The following is an 18,550-nucleotide window of genomic DNA, read 5'->3' as shown; positions in this document are numbered from 1 at the left end:
GGCTCTTCGTTCTTTCTTCATTTCCAGCAAACAGGACTGTCCCAGAGCTTGGGGGCTGCTCTGGCTCCTCGGAGGACTCCTGACCTTGGCTCAGGGCCTTTCTAGCCGGTGCCTGGCCTTAAGTCTCTCTAATCTGGCTTCTCCAAAACGTCTTGTCTCTCAACCATCACCCTCTTGACCAGTGGTGCCCCTTTGCCTGATAACAACCCTGTCACCACCCTCTCCAGCCTAGACGAAGGACTTTGTTGCTCCAAGCCTGCCCTCCCTTCGATTCTTAGCCCCAGGTCAGATCCCCAGAGCCTTCTCCAGCCTTCTCTACCCGCATCTCCTTTCTGCCGCCACAGCCTCTGTCTCTTGCACCTGTTCCATGCTTAGCTCACAGAATCACAGACTCTTGGCACAGTCTGTCTTCTTTCTCTCTTCTGACCTGTGGTCTTAGACTGTATTTATCTCTTTGTCTTCCCTCCCGGATCTGAGAGAGCTGGGAGCACGTCGTCCATCCCTTGGTCCAACCCGGAGCCCCCGCACGTGGTAGGCAGCATGTTGAGAATGGAGTTGACTCCTTGGGGTCCCCTTGGCTCCAAAACTATCCCTGTGTCATTCAGTACTTGTATATGTTCCTCCCCGGCCAGGCTGAAAACATTGAAGGGCAAGGACCACATCGGCTCCTTTTTCTGGGTCTCTGGTGGGGGCTGGTACGTTCCTGCCTCATAGTCTGCTCGCCGCCCTCGTCTCTGAGGTCCCCTCAGTGGCTCAGCCGGTGGGTTTGCTCTGTCCTGTTTATACCATCCTCCCCCGGCCTGGCCTGCTCTGCCGCCCGTAGGTATCGTGGGACTACCCGTGGGAATGGAGGGCCTACATGCACACACACACACACACACACACACAGCCCCTAAGCACAGCATCACTAATGCACACAGCGCACGTGCCCGAATCAGCCCCCAAGCCTGCCTCCCTGGTGTGGTGATTGACCAGCCTCTCCCTTCGGAGCCCACTCCTCTGTCTGTTAATAATAGATGCGTCCTCTAACCTCAGCTCGGCTGCTCTGATTTAAAAGTGATCCTAACAGAACAGATTAAAGGGTGGGTCTGAATGTGTGCCTTTTAAGCACAAAGCATTGCTTCTTAATTACCGGGATCCTATCCTTTGATTGGGAAAAGGCCCTCCCCCATCCCATCATGAGCGACCCGCTTCCAGACAGCTTCCAAGGCAGGCTGCTGCTCTGAGCTAAGCCCAGGTGTGTTCCTTGAACACCCAGGAGGCTTCGAGAGCCACCTCTGCCATCTGGGCACATGCGGGCCTGGGGTTGGGTAGCAGAGTGAGACATGCAGAGTGGGGACTCCCACTCCCTTCTTCCCACCCAGGAGAGGAGGGCTCTTCCATCCACGTCGCCCTTCGAGGTGTAAAAAGAGCCTCCGTCTTCCGCAAGTGCCTACCCCTATTGCTTCTGTAACTTAGTGCCTTAAGCCAACACTAATGTTAGCTTAAGGAGGTTCTTGGGAGGGGAGGGGAGTCAAAAGTCTGACACAGGTGTCCCCGGGTTACCATCAAGGTGTTGGCAAGGGCAGCCCTCCTTTCTGGAGGGTCTGGGGGTGAATCTTCTTTCCTGCCTTTTTCCAGGAGCCTTCCCCATCTTTTGGCTCATAGCCCCGTTGGTCTTCAAAGCCATTGCTGACCAGCTACATCTTTCTCACGTCCCACCGCTCTGATACCAGCCTTCCTACCTCCATCTTCCCCGTGGAAGGACCCTTGTAATTAGGCTGGGCCCGCCCCGATAATCCAGGATCAGCACTCTATTTTAAACTCAGCTCCACAACCTGAATTCCATCTGCAACCCTACTTCCCTTTGGCCATGTGAAGTGACAGCTTCGTAGGTTCTGGGGATTAGGATACTGAACATCTCTGAGAGGCCATTATTCTGTCTCCCACATTAACGAAATGCAAATGCATAGTTTTACTTAAGAGAAGATTGAATAATTAAACTTTTCAAACCAGACCTGGAACGAGTGGGATAAGTACCTAAATTAGGAAACAAATAATCTGAATCATATTTGATAAGACCTTTGGTCACATTGCACTTTTTTTTTTTTTAACCAGGTTTTCCTAAATAAAATTGCATCCTGTTAGGGCATCTTATCTCATTTTGGGGTGGTTTTTTTTTTTTTTTTCCCACTTAAAATAAGCCTTGAGGGGCGCCTGGGTGGCTCAGTGGGTTAAAGCCTCTGCCTTCGGCTCAGGTCATGATCTCAGGGTCTTGGGATCGAGCCCCGCATTGGGCTCTCTGCTCAGCAGGGAGCCTGCTTCCTCCTCTTTCTCTGCCTGCCTCTCTGCCTTGTGATCTCTGTCTGTCAAATAAATAAATAAAATCTTTTAAAAAAAAATAAGCCTTAAATCACTGGCTCGAGGTCTTTAGACATTCTTGGTCCCTTGGATATTGCTTATAATTATATCAACATGTCACGGCTCTCTGGAAAATGCCGTCTGAACAGTAAGCCACAGGAACGAAAAGGAAGGTATAGAGCGCTGTAATTGTAAATGGTCTTCTTCTTGGTTTCTAATTACTCTGCTCTTTCTCTTGAACTGAGGAATTGAAGGGTGACAGCTTCTAAATAAATAATCATGTGATGTGCCTTCATCCTGAGCCCCCAGGGACCCAGCGACAGAGCACGCACAGCTACTTCCTAAACGTCCCTGGGGCCACATGTGAGAAGAGCCTTGGATTTCATGCATGGCCTGCAGTGGGGACAGTTTGTCTTGATGTGTTCTCTCTGAGCATGTTTCAGATTCTCATGTCCTCATCTATCTCCAGTAAAAAGTGATCTGTCCTCTCAATGAACTCACTTTCTCATGTTTTTGTCCATCGTTGGTGTAGCCTGAAGGAATCAGATGATTCCTCTGCTCCCTAATAGGAAGCACAGATGGAGTATTGTGATGGGGACTCAGAACAGTGAGTTATAAAATCTACGAAATGGGCAAAGACAGCCTGTATACTACAAGTTGCTGTATTTATGGCAAAGACATTGCAGTATTTTCTAGGTAAACAGAACTGCATTTGACCTCCAGTGTCAAATGCATGGGTTTGATGCTGTGGAGAACAAGGGTTTTCTGCCTTAGTTGGGGTATCGTCAGTGCAAAGTCCCCCTGACTTAGGCTTGTATCCTGGCTTCAGCACCAACCGGCTGTGTGACTTTCAGCAAGTTACTTCACCTCTCTGTCCCATAGAGAAGCTCTTTCTTTAAGGTCCCTTCCGAGCTTGAGAACCCAGGATTATATGAATCTGTCCTGGCCAAGCAGGGGCTCCCAGAAAAATGCCTGAAGAACAAGTCCGCTTTGAGGGGAGGGGAAGTGGGAACAAAAACAGGAGAGACCTTGATGCCAAAGATGACAAACTCAAGGTCATTCCTGGTTAGTCCAACACCCAGCCAACATAGGAGTTACACATCTCCCTTATTTTGGTCACTGGAGGTTTACAAAGGGGTGGGAGAACTTGAGTTCCTTCTCTGATCACAGGGGACCATTCTCTCCATTGGGGTGTCAGAGGTACGTCTGTCACCCAGGGAGCTGGGGTGGCCCACATGAGAGAACACACTGGCTGTCAGATTTAAAACAGACCATGAGCTGTGAGCTTGGGAAGTGTTAGTGATTAATGTTGACCATGTTCCCCTTCATCCCACCAAAACCCATCTCCTTGCCCCACACACTCATTCGTTCAGCAATTTCCTGGGAGCCTTCCTCATGCCAGGGATGGGCCAGCTGCTGAAGCCACAATGGTGACGAAGGCAATATGGCCCTCCCATCCTCAGGGCATTAACATTCCAGCCCCAGAGCCAAGTAACCAGAGAATCACAGCACCGTGCAACAAGTGTTCATTAGGGCACATGTGAGGGCTTTGGCAGAGTCAGGGACAGCTGCTTAAAAGTGGTTCTAGGAGCACTTTGATAAAGCCTGGAGCTTGAGGAGAAGTTAGCCAGACAGAGGGGCGGGAAAGTGAGGGAGAGGGCAGGGAGACCCGGATGTGAGGAAGGGTGTAGCAGGTCGGGCAGCACCCACCATCTGACCAAGTGTGGTGAGTGGCTCTCGGTTCATGTTTTTTATCCAGTTGTGAAGGTATATTGAGCACCTACCCCATACCAAGCAACACACTAACAATTGAGTTATTTCCAGTATGCAATGTAGGGGTGCCTGGGTGGCTCTGTGGGTTAAAGCCTCTGCCTTTGGTTCGGGTCATGATCTCAGGGTCCTGGGATCGAGCCCCGCATCGGGCTCTCTGCTCAGCAGGGAGCCTGCTTCTCCCCTCTGTCTCTGCCTGCCCTCTGCCTACTTGTGATCTGTCAAATAAATTTAAAAAAATCTTTTTAAAAATTTTAAAATAAAATTAAAAAGCAAATGTGGGCGTGCCTGGGTGGCTCAGTTGGTTAGGCATCTGCTTGGGCTCAGGTCATGATCTTGGGGTCCTGGGATCAAGCCTCACATCAGGCTCTCCGCTCAGCTGAGAGTCTGCGTCTCCCTTTGCCCCTCCCCGGCTCTTGCGCTCTTGTGCACGCGTTCTCCTCTCTTGCAAAAATAAATAAATAATTTTTTTAAAAAAAACTTAGTTTTGAGCCTCTTTCGTGATGTTTTGAAAACGTCAGTATTAAGATACATCACTTGCCGTAAAACCAACTATTTTAAAGTTCACCTTTCTGCAGTCCAGTAGTTTATAGTATTCCTTTATTATTTTGATTCTGATGGTGATTCCTGAGACATGGGGAGGACCCAGAAGCAGCTCAAATCACAGACAGGGATGAGGACACTGAGTCACACTTCTCTTCCGCTCTCCTGCTCGTTGACCAATGGGCATGCAGAGTCCCCCCCTTGGCTTCCACCCCCAGGCTAGCGGACTTTCTCCTTCTCCAAGTAGAATTTAATTTCCTATTATGTTTCCAAGTGTTTTGTACTTCCTCCTTGCCAGCTTTTTCTCTTTCACATGGAAATCAAGTCATTCTCTCCTCTTCCTTCCTGGACTGTCATTTCTGTTTCTGAACATAAATGTTGTCCAGGCCTTTCTGCTGCATAATGGACATTTTGCATCTGGGCTTTTTCTGAAATATGTTCTTGGAGCCTAGAACCTAAATGTATGCCCCAGCTTCGATTTCCTGTCTCTCCCTGATCCAAATTTCTGATGGGCCCGTTTTAATTGATCCGTGTATTTGTAACCTGGATTGGATCTAGTTCCAAAGTTGTGTCTAAATTCTTACTTTCTGTTATGCCCCAATAATGGGTCCGTGATTAAAGGAGCCAAATTGATATAAAGCGAAGGTCAAGCAAAGCTTTATTTCGCGCCAAGCATCAAGACTCTAACCCAACGTTGGGGGACGCACCTCTTACAAGAGAGGGCGACCCTTCTCTGTTTCACAGACTAGGCTTTAAGGGCAAAGGCCATGAGGTCGGGCCTGGCCACGCACAGGTGACTAATGAGATTTTAACACACACAGGAAACTCCACAGTGATGCTACGTGACCAATTGAGTTATAATTTACCCTAGTAGACATTTGACCCAGCCTGTTACACCTTGACTAGGATTGGCGCCAAAAAGGCTCCCAAAGGTGGGGGGGGGCATACTCCTTGGTAGCTAGGGAGACAGTATGCAACCCCCCCCCCCACTGATCGGTGTCGCCACCTGGCCTGACCCACCCTTGTATCTGGGCTTTGTTACCTAGAGCTGATTTCCGGGACTTGTTTTTTTTTTTTTTTTTAAAGATTTTAGTTATTTATTTATTTGAGAGAGAGACAGTGAGAGAGAGCATGAGCGAGGAGAAGGTCAGAGAGCGAAGCAGACTCCCCATGGAGCTGGGAGCCTGATGTGGGACTCGATCCCGGGACTCCAGGATCACGCCCTGAGCCGAAGGCAGTCGTCCAACCAACTGAGCCACCCAGGCGTCCCCCGGGACTTGTTTTTAAGTGAATCCCCTGGGGGAAGGGAAGCAGGGACAGTTTAAGGGTTAAACAACCCTTTGTTTAACCTCAATGAAAGCCTCTTGCTAAAATATAAAAATATAAAATAGGTCCTTACACTTTCAAGATAATTTCTTCATTCCATACAATTTAACGTTTTCTCTAGCTCCAGCTGGATATTCCACGTTGAGCATAATGATTTTATCCAAATCAATGGGGCATGACCCGGCGTCCCACATTGGGTAATATTTGCATTTCCTTATTCTAACTAAAATGAAACATCTTATTGATAAATATTGAAACTATTTTGCCAGCCTCCGGATATGCAGCAAAACTATCTGGTTTCTCCTTTATCTAAAGAGCCTTTATTTTTCTATTCTCATGTGGTCTTGGGATCTTACAGGACACACTTCGTTTCACAAGTTACATTTTCTAGGGCTCGTGAGGCTGTAGCTTCGGCTCTGTGGGGCTCCTCACATCCCTGCTTCTCTAAATTCCTTTTGGAACAAGGCGGATGTAAATGCATGAACAGGGCAGCTCTCTAGTGTGCAGACGCACCAGCCCTTACCCCTCCCTGGATTTTAGAGAATCACACTTGTGGGGCACCTGGGTAGCTCAGTGGATCAAAGCCTCTGCCTTCAGCTCAGGTCGTGATCTCAGGGTCCTGGGATGGAGCCCTGCATGGGGCTCTCTGCTCAGCAGGGATCCTGCTTCCCCACCCCTGCTGCCTGCTTCTCTGCCCACGTGTGATCTTTGTGTGTCAAATAAATAAATAAATAACGTATTTAAAAAAAGAAAAGGTATAGAGGATCACACTTGTGATAGGCAAGGGTTTGTGACATCCAAGTTCCACGCGTGGGTATTCATGACTCTCTTGTTAAATGTGTACGTGAGTAAGTGCATTCACTAAAAAAAAAAATAAATAAAATAAAAAATAAATAAATAAATTAAAAAAAAATGTGTACTTGAAAGGCTACACGCCAGCTGTGAGCAAACCCAAGCCCCAGTCTCATTACCTTCCTCCCAGAATGTTAACCTTCCCATCCAGGGGCCCCCACTGGTTCCATAGGCCCGTACTGGTACTTCTGGTGGCACTGCCACAGCCTGGGGTAAGAACCCCACCTGCACATTGTCACCCTAAGTGGCCTCTGTTTCCGTGGTTGATCACAGAGGGGTCCTGATGCCTGGAATCCATGTGAAGTGTCTTGGTGACCTGCCTCTCCGGCCTTGCCCGTGGCTGAGGGCGATTTATGCCACGTGGATCAGAGGAAAAGGACATTGACTCTTGACTCTTACAAGGGTGTTTGGCGATGCCAAAACTATATTTATTGCATTTTATCAGACTATAAACATAATATATATTTATAAAACAATATAAGACAAAGATGGAGACACCAACAAGAGAAAGTTTCCCTAATTCCATTTCCCTTCCCAGAGAAGACCTCTGTTCAGCCTTCAGGACTTATTGTCTGCACCCATGCATATCGATGTTATTTTTTTTGTTTAGAAAAATTCTGTACAAGCACATTTCTAAAGCTGCTTTTTTCACTTGGTGATGCAGGGTGGGCCTCTCGCCACACCAGTGCGTTCCTTTGTCCCCCGTCCCTCTTACAAAGGAGTCCGCTTCATGCAGGGTGCCCCAGGACACGATTTTGGCCCCGTCTCCAGGCGTCACGGGACCAGGGCAATGATCTCACCGGGTACACCATCTGCCCGGCCTGGCTGGAGGCTGCCCTGGGAGGGCCAAGGGGGCACCACGTGTCAGTAGATCCAAAGTGGGGTGGGGCTCTGTGCCCCGAGAAGCTGTTTGGTCTGCAGATACAAATAGGATGCAGGGAGATTTGGCTAAATGAACAGGTGATACGGTTGTCACAGTAATAACCACAGGGGGCACTTACAGAGCATTTTCGGGAGCCAGGGATGGTTCTGAGCCCCCGAGGTCTGTGAACTCATTTAAGCTCTGTATTTTACGGACAAAGCCCTGGAGGCTCCGAGAGGTTGCATGACTTGCCCAAGGTCACCCAGCTAGTAAGTGGCACCCTTCCCTGAATGTGTGCTTGATGCCCTCGGTGCTGTTCTGTTGTGGACTTCAGCCCTGGTGCCGTGTGGGGACACCTTTGTCAAAGGAGGAATTCGGGGACGATGTGCCCGGGCTGCTGTGGCATTTCTGCCATGTGCTAGAAGGACCCAGTTTATTCTCCGTCCTTCTGAGACAATGCTGAGTTCAGGCCTCTCATTACCAAGCGAGAGCTGCTGATCAGCGACAGCCTTCCGCCACCCTCCTCTCCCCCGCGTCCTTCCAAGATGTCCTCAGACTCAAAAAATAGCACTGAAAACATCTTAAAAGTGACCACTTTCCTTCTTCATTCTCCTCTTCCCTCTGTGTCTTCCCCGTTGTTCTTTAATGAAATGTCATGGCAAAAGGAGCCCATTTCTCATCATTCTTGCGGCTTCGCCAACTCCAGCCCCCCACCCCGTAGCTCCTGGGCCTGCTCCCAGCAAACTTGAGACTTGGGGGCCACGGTTCGTCCCTCCCCAGTCACCTGCCACATCCTCTCTGTGCCTGCACTGGGAGGAAGGGGGAGCGCAGACTTCATAGCTCTGCTTTTGGCATTTACCTTTTCTCTACCTTCTGAGACTTTCCCAGGAGGACCCCCCCTCATTTCTCCTCTTCTCCCCGGGGTTAATTCAATGCTGCCTCTCACCGCTTTATACCATCACTCCCCCTCCCCTTGGTCTGCAGAGACACAGGCCAAGGCCCTCAGATTGGCCCCTTATCTTACCCCTTCGGGGAAAGCCGCCTCTTCCCCATCTTCAGTCACCTTGTCCTTGCTCATACCTCCCCTGTCACCCCCATCCCCTAGTCCCTTACAACAGTCTAGAACATGGCAGTTCCCTAAAGTGCTCTCTCCCGTGCATGTTTTCAGTGACCCTCACAGCCACCCTGTGAGACACGTTTCCTCGTGCCCCTGTTACAAATAAAGAATCCTCGGTACAGAGAGGGCAAGTGACTGGCCCAGGACAGAGCAGCTAGTGGTCCCCACTAGTCCCCACTTAAGCCTTGAACCCAGGGCTTTTGACTCCACACCAGTTGTCTTTTACACCCAGATCCATGGAGGGATCTGAGCCGAGAACAAGGGTCCCTCTGGAAGGCGTGGAGCTGATGCTGACCCTCAGGGGCCAAGAGGTCAGCCATTCATCCGACTGACAACGCTGGGCTTGACGCGTGTCACAAAGTTGGGATGGGCACGCCTGGGTGGCTCGGTTGGTTAAATGTCTGCCTTCAGCTCGGGTCATGATCCCGGGGTGCTGGGATCGAGACCCATGTCAGGCTCCCTGCCCCTCGGCGCGTCTCGTTCTCCCCCTGCCCCGCCTCCGGACTCATGTGCGCATGCGCTCACTGTCTCAAATGTGTAAATAAAAAATGAAAAATAAAAAAAAGGAGTTGGGGTTGAGCAACCTCTGGGTGCACCTGTGAGGGTAGACATGATGAGGCTGTTTCCAGATCTGGAGACCCCGCTTCACAGGAGCACCCCGGGAACGGAGCGGGGAGGGAAGAGCAGCTAGGGATCCTCCAGGCCCCCCTTTGGGTCTAGGATGAAGGGTGCCTCCCCAGACCCTGCTGTGAGGGTGAGGCCTGGCAGTGTTATCAAAGTACATTGAGAAAGGGGTAGCCTGGGTACCTTCCATCAGCCCCAGAAATGGCAAATGGTTGAGCAGGTGCTTCCCAGAACCCATCATGCTCTTTGGCAAGTGGCCCCAGGGTGCTTTGACAGACTTCCCAGCTCCCAGCCGTTGCTGAGGCAAGACGGAGAGGCCCACCCATCAGATGGCGGTGCCGTCCTGTCCGAGACCCCACTCTGCCCCGCCCACAGTCAGTTCCTGCGCTGACTCCCCGCCGACTTCCCATTCCTAAGCTGAGCTTTCCAGCAAATCACCACATGCCAGACTCTGTGCCCAGTTCTGCTGCTATTTCTAGGTCCCCTGGAGGTCCCTCAGCCCCTCTGTGTCTCAGTTTCCCCAACTGCAAAATGGAGCTGATATGACCCGTGAACCTCACAAACCGGTACTTGCCGTGGCTCCTCCTGGATGAGGGCTGCGGAGTAGAGCATCATGATTCCTTGATGACCCAGTGTCAAACCCACCCAGGGAGGGCTAGGATTGCAGACTCACAGCCACACGCAGCCCCCGCTCCGGCCTGGGCAGCTGAGCTCACTGCCGAAATGGAGGTAAGAGGGATGTCTGGGTGGCTCAGTCAGTTACGCAGCCTGCTCTTTTTTTCTTCTTTTTTTTAATTTTTCTTTCTTTCTTTTTTTTTTTTTTTGAAGATTTTATTTATTTGGGAGAGGACAGAGCGAGAGAGGGAACACAAGCAGGGAGAGGGAGAAGCAGGCTTCCCGTTAAGCAGGGAGCCCGATGCAGGGCTGGATCCCAGGACTCTAGGATCATGATCTGAGCCGAAGTCATATGCTTAATGACTGAGCCAACCAGGCACCCCAAGTGTCCAACTCTTGACTTCAGCTCTGGTCATGATTTCAGGGTCCTGGGATCAAGCCCTATGTTGGGCTCCACACTTGAGATTCTCCCTCTGCCCCTCCCCATGCTTACTCACTCTCTCCTCCTCGCTCTCAAATAAATAAATCTTTTTAAAAATGTAGATAGATAATATTTCCTACTTCACATAGGTTGTTATGAGGATTAAATGAGATAAAATGTGTAATGGTGCCTAGCTCTAGAAATATCTTTTCTTATAAAGAGAAGACTCCAGAAGGCTAAAGGAGTTGGAGGGGTGGCCCAACCCCCACCCCATCACCTCTTAAGTGTAATCTGATGTTGGTTTATGGACCATTTGCTGCCTGTTAGGGCTGGAGGACAGAGACAAAGCAGCAATGCTACAAATTATATCCAGTAAAGACCAACCAGAAATAAGATAAAGCTTATTAATACAGCATATTACTCAGTGAATAAAACAGGCTACAGAATATGGTCTTATTTAGGGAAAATTTTAATGTGTTCCCAAGAGAGGTATCTGCAGGGAAGTTCCCCAACATGTTAAAAGTGATTATTTTGCTTTGTTCTTTCACATTTTTGTATTTGACTTTTTAATATTGACTGAGTCACTTTTTTCTTTTTCTCTTTCTTTTTTTTTTTTTTTAAGATTTTTATTTATTTAACAGAGAGAGATCACACAGAGAGGCAGGCAGAGAGAGAGGAAGGGAAGCAGGCCACCCGCTGAGCAGAGAGCCCGATGCGGGGCTCCATCCCAGGACCCTGAGATCATGAACTGAGCCGAAGGCAGAGGCTTTAACCCACTGAGCCACCCAGGCGCCCCCTGAGTCACTTTTTTTCAAAAGATTTATTTATTTTAGAGAAAGAGAGTGCATGCATGTGTTGGGCAGGGAGGGGCATAGGGAGAGGGAGAGAATCTTCCAGCAGACTCCTTGATAAGTACAGAGCCATCTCAGGGCTCAATGCCAGGACCCTGAGATCATGACCTGAGCTGAAATCAAAGAATCAGATGCTCAACTGCCTTAGCCACTCAGGTGCCCCTAGGAATCACTTCTATAAAACAACGCATTTTTTTTCTCTCTCTCTCCCTAAGAATTAAGAGTGGTTTGCCCAAGGAAGGCAATTTTTTGTTCTGGTTTTCTTGGTTTTGATATCAGAAGAGACTCTTCTTTATCCATTTGGTGCTCTGAGTTCAGGGGATTCGTCACAGGTAGAATTAAAGTGGTGTCCAGGAACATGGGCGGTTCCTGAACAGGACAGAGGCTCAGCAGCCTGTCTCTGCCACCTGTCAAGATGTCACACAGCAGCGCTGTCCTCATTGAAAGGTGACTGTTGGAAAAATCTCTCAGAAAGGGGGCTGGAGGGAAGGCGACCACAGTTCTGAACAGAAAGGCCACCCAAGCCTCATCTGTCACCCTGCCAGATGTCACAGCACTATTTCGCTATGCCAGCGACTACAAACAAGGAGAGGAGCCTTTATTTAAAAAAAAAAAAAATTAAAATAGAGATCTGAGGCTTAAAACTAGAATTGTCCTCTCAGACACAATCTGAATTTTCTTACACTGGTGGACATCAGCCTGCTGACATCAGCCATGACAACTGTCTGTGCACACCAGCGCCACCTCCCTCCAGAAAGCGGCCTTCATTCATGCTTTCATACAACTGTTGATTGTTCTCTCTGGATGGAGGCCCAGGATTATTCCATTTTCTTCTCACCAACATAAGTCTTCCCTCTCTGTGGGCTCCTTTATCTTCTCTCCTCTTAATTTGGCAGTTATGCTTAAAATCTGGGTGTTTTTTTATTATTGTCCAGATTTGGTTCTAGAACATTCTGTGGTACACATGTGATGTGACCACGAGCTCGCATGTTAGAGCCCTTTGGAGGTTTGCCATGCCACGAGTCTTCCTGGGGATGTCCCTGTGCCTCGCTCCGTGCTGCCTGCCACCCGTGGGGGGCAGGGGAGAAGAGGGACAGCACCAGCGGAGAGGTCGCACCCCAGACACTCACAGATGGGACCAGCTGTTAGCGAAGGGTGTCTGAGGTATGAGGTTGCCGGGAGTCAACCTCAAGGGGCTGTTGATTTAAACCCTTGAGGGTTTTTCTCTTCCTCTGGTACAGCTGGCTCCCAGCTTCCTGAGCAGAGGGATTTCCTAATGACCTAGGACCCGACTCCGCCTCAGCCCAGGAGAGGAGCATGCGTGCCCTTCCATTAATCTCTGTATCTTAAAGTAAAACAGGCGGACCGTCAGGGTTACAGAATAGAGTGCAAATAAGACAAGGACATTTTCGGGGTAAAAGGCTTTTAGTTCAGTGGAGCAAGGGTCCCGGTGTTCCTAAAGGGAACATCACCGCTTGATTCTGTCACGATGAACAGTCACTTAACAGGGTCAGATTCTGGTGCCAGGCTGGCTGGGCTTTGAATGCCGACTCCCTGACATGCCTACTGCCAGACCTGAGGCAACCTCCTCAGCCTTCCCGTGCCTCAGTTTCCCCCTCTGTAGAAGGAGGCGTCATAATGGAATCAGGTGTATGGATTAAAGGAGTTGGTACCTGGAGACAGTTGAAAGGCGGCTCCTGTTGTTAAGGAGGAATCCTGTTTTCCACTGGAGTGCGCTGGCACATTCCCCATGGTGCCGAAAAGGGACCAGAGCAAAGGAAAAATGGGATGCAGGAGCCAAAAATAACTTCGGGGAACAAAGTTCATTGTAAGGTTATTTTGGATTCTAGATGTATCTCTACTGGATCTTCAGCTTTCTGAGAGAGGTCCATTTAGGGTGTTTGTTTCTTCAATAATAGCTTTATTGAGATATGTTCTGTACCGTGAAATTCACCCTTGACGTCCTGTACCTTGAAATTCACCCTTGAAAGGGGGTAAGTCTGTGTTTTCCGCAGATTGGCAAAGGTGGGCATCGGCACTGCTCTCTATTTGCAGTGCGGGATTGCTCAACGGAGGGGGTCTGGGGGCGCTCCTTCTCTCCTTGGACCCAGCCACCCGACCGGGCCATCCCGCTTTGCGCTGAGTCACGGCGGGTGCTCCGGGGCCTGCGGTCGCTGCTCGGCCCGCCTCCGCCGGCCGCGCGTCTGCTGCCCCCTAGCGAGGCTGCCCCTCGGCCGGGGACAGCCCCGCCCCCGAGGTGGGTTAGCGGAGGGACGTGAGGGTCAGATTCTCGCAGCTCGGTCGGTGGGGCTCCGAGCACAGTGCGCCCACGGTGCCAGCTGCCCTCGGCTCTCCCTGCGGCCCGGACAGTCCGTCCTGTCGCCCAGTCCTGGACGGGGGGGAGGGGGGGGGGAACTGTCGTTTTTAAACAGTGTTGGAAAGGCACCGGGAGGATGTAGTAGCTGGAGATGGGCTTGAGCATCAAAAGATCCAAGTTCAAGGTGGCTCGGTCGTTAAGCATCTGCCTCCGGCTAAGGTCATGATCCCAGGGTTCTGGCTCCTTGCTCAGCAGAGAGCCTGCTTCTCCCTCTCCCACTAGAACAGGAAAGAGGCAGCAGGAGCCCGAAGGCCATCTGGTCTTCATCTACACCAGGTAAGGACTGCCCTAGGTCAGAAGATACCTACAGACCCCCTGAGAACCGTGCAGGAGGAAAGGCCTGGGTGGAGAGCACAGGAAGGCATCGGAACTGCCAGGAATCCGTGTCCCAGAGGACAGCGGGGCCAAGGGAGCCCTATCCGAATCTGAGTCAGGTCCCCGGCTGCCACAGTGGTCTTGGGCAAGTTATTTAGCCTCCGGGGTCCTTGGCCTGTCAGAGATTTGTGTCCTGCCAACCTCACGGGTTTGAACCGGGCGTAGATGTTCTGTCATGGGGAAGTGTCCAGGAAGACGGCAGATATGCACCAAGGAGTGAGCAGGGTCCCCTGGTGACATTCCGAAGTCACTTCTCAGCGGGACTAGGTGCCTGGGGTTCCCTTGTTCACCTCTGGACACCTCCCAGGGCAGCTCGGGGTGATCAGAAAACAGAGGTGCCTCTTCAGATATGCTGCGCAGAAGAGGGGAATCTCGGCCAAGCAGACAGTTGGCTCCTTCTGGCAGCCTGGGGAGGCCCCATTCTTTGGGAGCAGAAGGGAGCCAGGGTCTCACCTACACCTACATCCTTACGCCCCAGGGAGGCCCAGACTTTTCCAAACGAGAAAGTTGAAGGTTGTCTGAGGAACCCTGCTGGTCTCCTTCTTCTGCACCTTCCCCTTCCCACCTTCCGTCTCCCTCCACCCCGGTTTCACATTATCCCATAAGTCACAATAAAAAATTCCACTTTACCTTGTTTCCGAACTCGTCATTTATTAAAAGGCCATGAGTATCCATCAAAGGATAAATGGAGAAATAAAATGGAGAAATAAATGGAGAAATAAAATAAAATGTCCATACGGTGGAATCTTATTAAGAAATGAAGCCCTGAGTCCTGAAAACATTATGCTAAGTGAGAGAAACCTGGGACAAAAAGGCCGCATATACCATGATTTCAGTTTTCTGAAATGCATAATCCAAGGGGACGGAAAGTAGACGGGTGGGTGGTAGGCAGGGAGTTAGGGGTGGAGGGGATGAGAAGAAACTGTTTCATGAGCACAGGGTTTCTTTTTGGAGGGATGAAAATGTTTTGGAGCTGGTTAGAGGTGTAAGTTGCATAAAGTGAATTGTTCACCTTAAAATGGTTAAAATTCCATTGTGTGACTTTTCTCTCAATAATAATAATAATAAAGACTGGGTAGCGGCAGTCATGATTTGATCCTTCCCTGTGGTTTCACCCCCTGGGCTTCCCTTATCCTGTCTTCACCTGCGTATCTTTGTCTGTCTGTCCCTCTCACCCTGTGGACACTTGACCAAGCCTTCCCTGCCCCACTCCGACTCTGTCCATCAGCAAGGTGGCATGAGGTTGGGAGTATGACCCTGTAGGACAAGGCGCCTTCCCTCGTGGGCCAAAGCTGGCTAACCTACAGGACGACAGGGACAGACCCCAGGACCCTCTGGCTCTTGTCTTTCTCTAGTTAGTTATTTTTCCCTAAAAATGGCCCTTTTAAAAAAAAATAATGAATTTATTTATTTGACAGAGATCACAAGTAGGCAGAGAGGCAGAGAGAGAGGAAGGGAAGCAGGCTCCCTGCTGAGCAGAGAGCCCGATGCGGGGCTCGATCCCAGGACCTTGAGATCATGACCTGAGCTGAAGGCAGAGGCGTCAACCCACTGAGCCACCCAGGTGCCCCCAAAATGGCCTTTTTTAGCTTACAGATTTAACTCAACTTTTGTGCCTCTCCTAGAATTTCTTGCTTACATCCTACCCTCCACCGCCTTTAAGTCACTGCCTGGAAGAACAGGAGGTAGGAAATGAGAGAGACAGAAAGAGGAGAAATTGGTTGATTTAGAAGAATAAGAAAGCAGAGGGCAGCCTTAAGAAAACAACTCCCTGTGTGTTTATTTTCCTGTCTGTGCGTCCCTTTTAGATTACAGGGATCGGTGGGGTGGTGGCCGAGTCTAGTCTGGCTGCGTACCCACCTCAGGGCTGTGCTTATTTTGTGTTTTCTAGCCTGCTGTCTTTGGCTGAAAGTCTTAGAGCTGGGATGTGTGGCTGTGTCGTTTGTCAGAGGAAGGGAACTTTAATTGGCAAGCTTATATATTCAGGGCATAAGTGGAGAATGGGCTTTGGGACTTTGCGACTGAACCATGAGCCGAATGGAAGCCATCTAGGGTGTGTGGGTTCCTGGCGTCTCACACCTCCCAGGCTCCTTTGGAAGAACTGAAAACCTGTGATTTTCAAATATGAGCAAGCACTGGGTTGGGGGCAAGCTGGCCTCAAGAGTAGAGAAAAGAGGAGAATGTCCCCTCCCATGCCTGCATTCTTCTGCAAAACCTCCTGAATTCTACCAGCTTCTTTTCACAAGCTCATTGAGAGAGATTTTCTGCTAAGGGATCCCAACCGTCTGATAGAGAGAGACCTAGAAAATGTTTCCTGTGTTTACTCCCCGGAGACCTTGAGGGGAACCTGTCGCTTCTGGGCCAGTCCCAGCATTGGCGCTGCAGCCCGATCACCTCTGCTGCAGAGACCCAGAGCTCTTCGTAAATCATCAGCATCGTGAAGGCAAGGGTCCCACTCACAAAAGCAGCATAGACCATGGCAAGACATCAAGAGTGACGTCCCCAGCAGGCAAGTATGGGACAGAGAGGTTTAGAAACCGTTATGAATGGGAAGTAACGCTATGGTCTTGCAATAGGAACACCAAATATTCCGAAGGGAGCAATTTTTATCGTCTTGGCACCTAACACAGTTCCAGCCAAAATCCCAATGGAATTTTGAGAATTTGAGAAAAAATATTCTAAAGGACGTCTGTAAAAGAAAACATGCAAGAAGGTCAAACGGTTTTGAAAAAGAAAATGAGAGTGTCCACGGCCACCTAGAGAATAAAACTTGAGATCCAAAGCTTCACTCGGGGGTGGGAGTGGGGGGGGCGGCTCTGGCACCAAAATGACGGATAAATGGGGCAGAACAGCTGGTTTGTTGGCTTGGGCGAGAGGACAGATTCTATGAATAGGGCTGGGCCTTTGGTTTCACTATTCTTATTTGGGAGGAAATGTTTTGATTCTCACCGCATGTCATCCATCTAAATAAATCTCCCTCCCCCCACAAATAAATTAAAAAAGAAAAACAAAAAACCTTGCAGGTCGGAAGCCACTGGGAACCAAAATAAAGGTAATTGACTGGAGAAACTTTCTGCCACACATATGACAAAGGGTTGATGTTTCTCATGCATGAAGAGCTCACTCAAGGCATTACGATGAGGACCGAGATCTGAACAGAGGGGCAAAGGCTATAAACGGGCATTTTATAAAAGAGGAAACCAATCCATGAGATTTTTACTTCTACGCCTCCGTTCACCATGTTCCAGGTGGGGAAACTTGGTCATTCATTGGAAGGAATTAATCCAGTCTGAAGACCAAACCCCCCCGAGGTCATCACACTTCTGAGCATTCACTGAGATCCACTGAATCTTTTTTTTTTTTTTAAACATTTTATTTATTTGTTTGACAGAGGCACAACGAGAGAGAGAACACAAGCAGAGGGATGTGGAAGAGGGAGAAGCAGATCCCAGGACCCTGGGATCATGACCTGAGCCGGAGGCAGATGCTTAACAACTGAGCCACCCAGGCACCTCGAGATTCATCGAATCTTGAGCTGCGGCTGGGCGGGTGGCCTGAGTTGGCTCGCCTGGCTCACCTGGGCCAGGTGTAGTGTCTCCAGCCGGTGTGGGAGGACTTCAGCTTCTGGGGTGATCCCCCTCCCTCCAGGGTGAGGCATCTGGTGACTCAGCCAGATGATAGTGACTCATGGACCAGTCTCGGGGACGAGCCTTTGGGTGGTGACTAGGGACGCCCTAAGAGACTCCATCAGCGAGGAAGATGCTGGGTAGGGATCAAGGGTTTTCTCAGATAATGGAACTCTTCCCTTTTAGAAGAGGGGTTCTGACATTTGGGGGCTTTCTAAGGGCAACAGACCATTAGCATATCTAAGGGTAGAGAATATCGCCACCAAATCCTAAGCCTGGAAGGGTGAATGGGGACTCTGATCTGCCTGAAATAAAGTCCTGCTTATGGCTGGGGAGATGTCAAAGATTTGGAGAACCTCAGTCTTGGATGCCTTTTCCAAGAGCTCTCTGAGTGACAGGGTCCTCACCCAGAATGAGAAGAGTCCCCTTCTCTATAGGCGGTAAATACCTAAGTGGGGTCAGGCCACCCACCTAGCAGAGGTCCCATTGAGCTCACTTTTTTTTTTTTTTTTAAGATTTTATTTTTAAGTAGTATTTACACCCAACGTGGGGCTCAAACTCATAACCTCGAAATCAAGGGTCACACACACCCCTGACTGAGCCAGCCAGGCACCCTTGCAGAAAAATTATAAAAGTTACAATTATAAGAAGGAAAGATTAAAAGAAAACAAGCACAATGTAAACAGTCAGAAAAAAATAGAAGGATAACATAGGCATATATATTTGAAAGGGATTTCAAAAGGTTAGAAATAAAATGATCCTCTGGGCTACTTTTACGACTCTTCTGTAAGTCTAAAATTATCTCAAGTAAAATAATAATTAAATGAAAAGCTGACGTGAATTTGGGGCAA

At 49.6% G+C, this 18,550-nt stretch overlaps 1 protein-coding gene across 6 annotated transcripts in view; it reads left to right on the top strand.

The window, feature by feature from the left end:
- The window catches only part of MAPT (microtubule associated protein tau), a 95,247-nt gene that overhangs the window by 34,829 nt on the left and 41,868 nt on the right, over positions 1-18,550 (top strand). The gene's annotated exons all lie outside the window — the stretch shown is intronic.

Source organism: Neovison vison, chromosome 5, assembly GCF_020171115.1.
Source record: "Neovison vison isolate M4711 chromosome 5, ASM_NN_V1, whole genome shotgun sequence".
Taxonomy (NCBI): Eukaryota; Metazoa; Chordata; class Mammalia; order Carnivora; family Mustelidae; genus Neogale; species Neogale vison.
This window is presented reverse-complemented; position numbering and strand designations above follow the sequence as displayed.